The sequence below is a fragment of the Pinus tabuliformis genome, chromosome 9, assembly GCF_031772625.1.
Source record: "Pinus tabuliformis cultivar Carrire ecotype Pingquan chromosome 9, CPIR1, whole genome shotgun sequence".
Taxonomy (NCBI): domain Eukaryota; kingdom Viridiplantae; phylum Streptophyta; class Pinopsida; order Pinales; family Pinaceae; genus Pinus; species Pinus tabuliformis.
Genome location: NC_142307.1, coordinates 1,764,326,238 through 1,764,334,560, shown reverse-complemented (window position 1 = coordinate 1,764,334,560; position 8,323 = coordinate 1,764,326,238).

Sequence of the window (8,323 nt, the reverse complement as noted above, 5' to 3'; positions counted from 1 at the left end):
TCCCAATATCACGACAAATCCTCAAATGATCACCTCCACCGGAACAACTTTCATGGCTGCCATAGAACACAACATAGCCCAGATGAGTAAGCAAATTGTAGACTTGAAAAACAGGCTATATGCATCTGAGCAAAGGGCCATTGTTGCGGAACAGGAGAAGAAAAGGATGGAGGAGGAGTACGCAACACTCCGCTTATTACACACAAGCTCAGCAAAATTCCAAGTGGTAATCGAATCAGAAATAGAGACCCTGGGGGAGACTATGGCAATAGTATATGAAGAAATGGCAAAACTGCACCACACTATAGCACCCATAGTGGCCATTCGGACTCACTCAAAAGAGAGGGTCGCCATGCTCAAAGAAGCCATGATCACTTTGGATAGAATACATGAATGGTCTAAAAATTACCCCGAAGCCCCAACAGTGCTCCCCAAAAAAGATTGGATCACTATGCAAAATACTAGGGTCCAACTTCGTATCAAAGTCCAGTCCAAAGAAAAATTAGCCAAAGATGCGGAGAGGGTGTTGGCCTCCTATAGACAGTTGTTCAGCAGTTTGGAATTAGTGATCCAACTACATGGGCCCCCCTCTATAGGAGAGATTGGATAGGTGAAAAATCAGGAGGAGATCAACAATGAAGTACAGGCATTTGTAGAGACATATAGACAAGCAGCCCGTACGGGAGATATGCTGATCACAAGAGAAAATATCAAGTGTTACATAGTAGAACCAGTGAGGTTCTACACCAAGCTAGGTACCTTGAATAATCATGTGCATGCCAAACGGAACACCCTCCTCCCGGATGCACTTGAGTGCTTACATCGACATGATGAAGGCCAGCCACAGATCTCTCCTATTGTGGCAGAATACAACATATGGCGCAGTGATCTGATAGAAAATCTCATCCTCAACATTCCAGAACTTTACATCAATAGATTAGTCAATTAGGTTGATAATCATTTTTGTGACATTGTGTACTACAATAGCACAAAATTCCCTGTGAATGTGAAAGGTCACATAGAATGCCAAGAGTCATCTGGTAGATGAAAGGTCATGAGGTAGCCCAAGAGTCAAGGGTAGACCAAGGGTCACTTTTATCCTATAAATGTAACCTCATGCCTCATTTGTAAGGGCTTTTTGCTGAGGACTATTTTGGAGATACATATATATATTACTTGAGAGAATTGATGTCCTTCTAATTAATACAAGAGTTGATTGTACGTCTTCACTATTGGATTCTTCAAATTTCTATGTGCTTGTGCCATGAGTATTTTCCTCACTTGATGGATCGAATGTTCCTGAAAGCTATTTGATGTGCGGTCTCCTCACATGCTGTTTCATACTTCAAATCTAGTTTTGCTATGTATGAATGGTATTTGGCTTACTAACTCTATGCTCGTGTTGGTGAACTATTTCTTTTGGTATTAGTATAATCTGTCTTGACTACACAGTTATGTACGCTTATAAATGGTTGATTGTTGTGAACTAATTTGCAATCGTTAAGCATTATTTATCTAGTACACATAATTCTTATCTAAAGTCTTGCTAACAGTAACTTTATATAAGGTTGTGTTGTTTACATTTTGGCTATTCATGGTATATATGGTACAGGATATTTTTCAATTATTCTCTTGTGTTTATTAAAGTTCATACATTCGATTAAGTTCATATCCCACCTCCATTTGAAGCTAGCTCTACAAAACTGAATGATATCCGGGCCTACATACCGGATGGGATCTCCAGCACACATGGTACAGACTCTAGTTGGGAACCTACACCGAAGAGATCCCCTTGACTGTTGGTGTAAAATTCTCGCCCATCAATAGATTTGGCGCTAAAAGGAGGGCCATGGCAAGCATTAAAATCCCTCGTCACGGAGAGACTTCCCATCAAGGAAGTAACCAACCTCGGCCTCCCACGCCCCTGAGATACCATACAATCCTCCTTTCATGCCACCCTTCACGAAACCACTCCGGGAAGAATCCCATATTCCCCTCCTTGAAGATACCCCTGGAGGAGAGGAACTCCCTATGTACGAAGTCACTAATGAACAACTCAAGGCTCTGCGCCCTATCACCTGCCAATTCGCTAGGGGTCTAAGATGTATTCTACCACTAACTCCCTAGCCAACTCTCGCACCTCCAACCTTCAACATACGTGTCAAGGCGTTTTGGTTAACTCTATATTGCAGTTAATCGGCCTAGCCCTGGATGACTACGCGGACGGTGTTGAAAAAATATCTATCGAAGGATTAGAAATCCAGCCAGCCTGAAGATGAAGAAGGGGAGCCTAAGAATACCTTTACTGGAGAAAATAACTGGATACATCGAGAGGAAATACACGGGAACAACCGACGAATCACTGAGGAAACCCTTGTTAACAATCAATCTCTCATTGGGGGCACTCATGGGATCTTGGGACAAGGAGTCGGGGACTACCTTAGAGACTGCACAAACTTCTATAAAACTCAGCGTCTCCTGAGAAATCTAAGAAACACCTGGAACGTGAGAAACAGTAGAGATCTAGGACACCTCAGAGTGCCTAGAAGAGAAGGCAGGCGCCCCCCTCGCACCAGTGGGGGGTCAGGCATAGATAGTGAATCAGAAGGCAATGATCGCCACCTCCTTTTTAACCCCAGAGAAAACCCTCATCCCCCGTCGCTGGCCTGGATGGCTCAATCCCCTTTAAACCTTAGAGGCCTACTTCATGATATGCCTTGCCATTCTGAGAAACACCTCCCAAAGTTCGACTCGGAGAAAGGGACCTCAGCCGATGACCACATTAGCAATTTCTACTTGGATTTGCAAATGATGAAGGTCTAGTTCGACGACATAGCATGTCGCTTATTCCCGCACACCCTTGAAAATAAAGCGGCCACTTGGTATCGAGCGCTACCTGTCGCCTCCATCCGAACGTGGGACGAGTTCCAAAAATCCTTTCTGGACAAATTTTCAGAAGATAAGACACCTTCCATGCTCCTCACTGAGCTCAACACACTTAAATGCCATAAGAAGGAGAAGGTAAAAGATTTCAATCAACGTGTCACCACTATTCTGGACAAATTCCCCATGGATGTAACCCTCAATGATTCCATCACGATTGATTATTACATAAGGGCCCTGCCACAGGACATTGTCGTGTTCATTAAGCGTGAATCAAAACTCACTCTGGTAGAGAATTTTGCCGCTACGCTTGAGGTTGAAAAGGATCTTATTTCGATCGACACCTTGGAACACGAGTCGAGAGAAGACGCAAAGTCCTCTGATAAGAAAAACCAAGCCTCCTCAAGTAAAATGGCAGATAAGGATAAAGACTCCTTTGATTTCGAGGGACTGACCAAATCTCTAAAGCAGCTAACTAATGAAGTATCTGAGCTAAAGCGAAGAACCAGTGATACTTCGGGAGGGTCCAAGCCCACTAAGCCATTCTTCCAGAAGGCCAATAATCTTCCCCCTAAAGTCTCACAAAATCCCAGCTCAACCTTCAACATGGAAGAGTTAGGCAAAGATAACTTCTACACTTTCCATCAGGCCTCACACTTCGAAAAAACCTACCCACAATGGCTCCATAATATGATCGTTGTTGTCACCCAATTGTTAGAAGACCAGGCTGTCGGGGAAGCAAAAGAGGAAACTGATGAGTCAGGAGAAGATGATCCTCCCCTTGGTGACGATTCCCCGTCTGCTGTGTTAACTTTCGAGGTCATCCGTGGAGGAGACATGTGCACTACACAAGAAGCCTTCGTCGGGGATGCTCCCAAAAAACCCCCCAAAAGTTACAATCTCAGGAGTAAAGGTGTTGTAGCAGACCCTACCCTGGAAGACAAGAAAAGGGCTTTGTTGCGTAGGATCTTACCCCCGACCGATACCAGCCAACTGTCTTCCTCCTCACCTGGAGGAACGGATGATCTATGCCCGAACAAATCACCAACCAGCATGAAAAGAGACTCTTCCACACCTAAGAATGCGTCCAAAGGGGTTACCACTAAAACCACCATAGCAACACCGCGCATAACACCAGAATCTTCATCCATGGATTTAGATTACAATATCATCGAAGATTTGAAGAAAACGTAAGCTAATAGCCAAAGCCTTCGCTTTTTCCCCTGCCCTTGTTAAGCCCGCTACATCAAACAAGGGAAACTCTGCAGGCCGATCCCCAGCTATGGTCGACCTCCAAGCTATAGTAAATGCCGCAAACACCAACTCGAGAGGCTCAACTCCCCCATTCCTCTTAACCTTCAAGATGTTTAATTTCAATGTCCACAACTGCCTTGTCGATTCTGGTGCGTCAACCAACGTTATGCCCTAGTCGGTATGCAAGAAGCTGAATATTCAACCAGAAAAATCGATGCCAAAATTATCCAACTCGACAGGTCTCAAGTCCCCACCGTAGGAGAATTAAATAATGTCATCATTCGGTTATCTTCTGATTCTCGAGTTCACCAGTGTATCGACATAATCGTCGTGGACATCCCAGAAGCCTACGGTCTTCTTCTCAGTAGGGATTGGTCTTGCAAGCTTCAGGGCTACTTCACCACAAATTGGTCTCACTTGTGGCTGCCTTACAAAGGAAGGAATAACCAGATCAGGGTAAATAGTGAGCCTTGTATGAAACATACTGTAACCGACCTTGAAAGCTCTAATGAGCCAATCAGTTATGCGCAACAAGATTTGCAAGTATGCCTCCTTGAATCTTCATTCGGGTGCTATCAGCCTCAGACATCAACCGTTTCCCTGGATACCCAAGTTGAAATTCCCATGCAAACCCTGAGCCTCGATAACGAGATTTTTTCCTTAAACTTACATACGTCAGGTTTACCTTCCCCCAGCACGGAGACGTGGACATTGTATTATGATGGATCGAAAACCCATGATGGAGCAGGAGCGGGATGTGTCCTGCTAAATCCCAAAGGGGATAGATTTTTGATCTCATGCAGGTTAGAATTCCAATGTACCAACAACACTATGGAATATGAGGCATTGGTTCTCGGCCTAAAAAAGGCCATCGACTTAAAATCAGACTGCCTGAAAGTCATTGGGGATTCGGAAATCATTACGAGATAGGTACGCAATACCATCCATTGTTTGTCCCCACATCTTAAGAACTACTAGCAAGAGGTATGGCATCTCATAAATTCTTTTAACACTTTCAATATCATTTATGTTCCTAGATTTAACATTGTCGATGTTGACACTCTAGCTAATGCTGCAGCTAGATTCACATCCTTTAGAGATGGTTTTTTTATTGAAATTATGTATAAGCCAATGGTACCAGACAACATAACTAACTTGTGTGTGTTCAACGATGACCAAAAGATTCTGGAGTTCATGGAAAATGCGAAAGTATTCAAAGACGCAACTATCGATGAAGAGGAACATGAGAAATCGTTACAAGATGAAGTGGATTTGCGGAAGGGCAACCCCTTACCTAAAGGGGTGCTGTTGTTGGAGAAATTGTTTGACCTCCAGAATTGTTTCGAAAGTACATGATGTCTTTTCCTGGACTTATGATGACCTGAAGACGTATGATACTCGGATTATTCAACATGTTATTCCTACCAGAGAGGGGGTCAAACCATTTCAACAGAAACTGAGGAAGGTGCATCCCGCGTTGGAACCCCTCATACAGAAGGAATTAAAGAAATTGTTGGATGCTCGCATTATTTTTAAGGTCAGGCACTCGACATGGGTATCTAATCTGGTGCCAGTGAGGAAAAAATCTGGAGAAATACGTCTATGCGTCGATTTCCAGAACCTTAATCGGGCGTCAGACAAAGATAACTACCCAATTCCCTCCATGGAGAAAATCCTCCAAACTGTCTCAGGAGCCGAGGTCTTTTCTCTATTGGATGGATTCTCTGGTTACAATTAGGTTCTGGTATCAGAACCGGACCGGATTAAGACAACATTCTGGACAAAGTGGGGGACATTTGCATTTCGTCGTATGCCATTCGGACTCATAAATGTCGGGGCAACTTTCCAGAGGGCTATGGATATCGCTTTTCGAGGGTTAATGGGTCAGAGTGTGGTGGTCTACTTGGACGACGTCACCATTTTTTCAAAAAAAAGAAGTGACCATCTACAGCACTTGAAACAGATTTTCGAAAGATGCCGGAAATATGGGATCTCTCTCAACCCTAAGAAGAGCATATTTGTGGTTTCAGAAGGCAACCTGCTAGGCCACATCATCACCAAGAAAGGAATCACCGTAGACCCCGACCGCGTAAAAGCCATAGCACAGATCCCTCAGCCGACCACCAAGAAAGGTATGCAATCTTTCCTCGGCAAAATTAATTTCCTTCGCAAGTTTATTTCAGATTTTGCACAAATTGTTAAACCTTTACAGAACATGATAAAGAAAGATACGATTTTCAAATGGGATCGGGAAGAAAAGGAATATTTTGATCGGATTAAGGCAGCTATCACGGAAGAACCTTCCCTTTCCAGCCTCGATTTCAGCAAAGATTTTATCTTGTACACTTTCACTTCAGATTCATCATTGGCTGCGGTCCTTACCCAAAAGGACTACGATCACGATGAACATCCTATATCATTCATGAGTACAGGACTCCAAGGGGTAGAGCTAAAATATCCGGACATCGATAAGCAGGCTTATGCAATTTACAAAGCAGTGAAACACTTCAGACCATACATCCTAAAGAACCACGTCACAGTGATGGTCCCCCATCCTACCGTCAGATCCCTCTTTGTACAACAGGAGCTGGGGGAGAGAAGAGCCAACTGGATGACATCCCTCCAAGAATATGATTTAGAATTTAAGCCCTCCCACACTGTGAAAGGGCATGGTCTCTGTAAACTGGCCGCCGAGGCCGCTGATCATCAGGACATGGAGTCCGATTGACTAGCTCAGGAAACAGAAGGATGGGAGCATGAGATCGAAATTTACTAGAATGAACTCCTCGGCTCACATGACTCCTCATCATGGTATGCTGATTTAAAACAATACCTAGTGCAGGGGTCTTTGCCTGAAGTCATGTCCACTAAACAGAGGAGAGCCGTCAAGCTTAAAGTTGCCTCATATCAAATGGTCCAAGGGAACCTTTTCAGGAAGCACCACCTCAGTATATCACTGAGATGTCTAAAATATGATGAAGCTCAACGGGTGCTGAAAGATCTACATGACAGACCAGCAGGAGGTCACTATGCAGGTGACTCCACGGCTCACAAGGTCATGCAATGAAGTACAAGAATTTGTAGAGACATATCAACAATGAAGCACAAGAATTTGTAGAGACATATAAACAAGCATCCCATACGAGAGATATGCCAATCACAAGAGAAAATATCAAGCATTACGTAGTAGAACCAGTGAGGCTCTACACCAAGCTGGGTACCTTGAATAATCATGTGCATGCCAAACGGAACACCCTCCTCCCGGATGCACTTGAGTGCTTACATCGACATGATGAAGGCTAGCCATAGATCTCTCCTATTGTGGCAGAACACAACCTATGGCACACTTATATGATAGAAAATCTCCAGTTCAACATTCAAGAACTTGCCATCAGTAGATTAGTCAATTAGGTTGATGGTCTTTTTTGTGACATTGTGTACTACAGTAGCACAAAATTCCCTATGAATATGAAAGGTCGCGTAGAATGCCAAGAGTCATCTAGTAGATGAAAGGTCATGAGGTAGCCCAAGAGTCAAGGTTAGACTATGGGTCACTTTTATCCTATAAATATAACCTCATGCCTCATTTGTAAGGGCTTTTTGCTGAGGACTATTTTGGAGATATCTATATATATATATATATATATATTACTTGAGAGAATTGATGTCCTTCTAATTAATACAAGAGTTGATTGTATGTCTTCACTATTGGATTCTTCAAATTTCTATGTGCTTGTGCCATGAGTATTTTCCTCACTTCATGGATCGAATGTTCCTGAAAGCTATTTGATGTGTGGTCTCCTCACATGCTGTTTCATACTTCAAATCTGGTTTTGATACATATGAATGGTATTTGGCTTACTAACTTTATGCTCGTGCCGGTGAACTATTTCTTTCAGTATTAGTATAATCTGTCTCGACTGCACAGTTATGTACGCTTATAAATAGTTGATTGTTAGAGAAAGATTTCGGCGAAAATCACATGGAAAGTCATTTGTCGACGCGTTTCGAACCAACCAGTGTGGTTCATCGTCAGGACAAGTTGAAGAACAGATCTAGCGTAGCATGTTATATAGACCGAGCAGAGCCTCCAACGGCTAGTTTGTGTTCTGCCACAAAAGGGGAGTGCCTTCATTGAAAGGGATGGAACAATTGGTTTAACATTGCATTCAACGAACATTTTAAA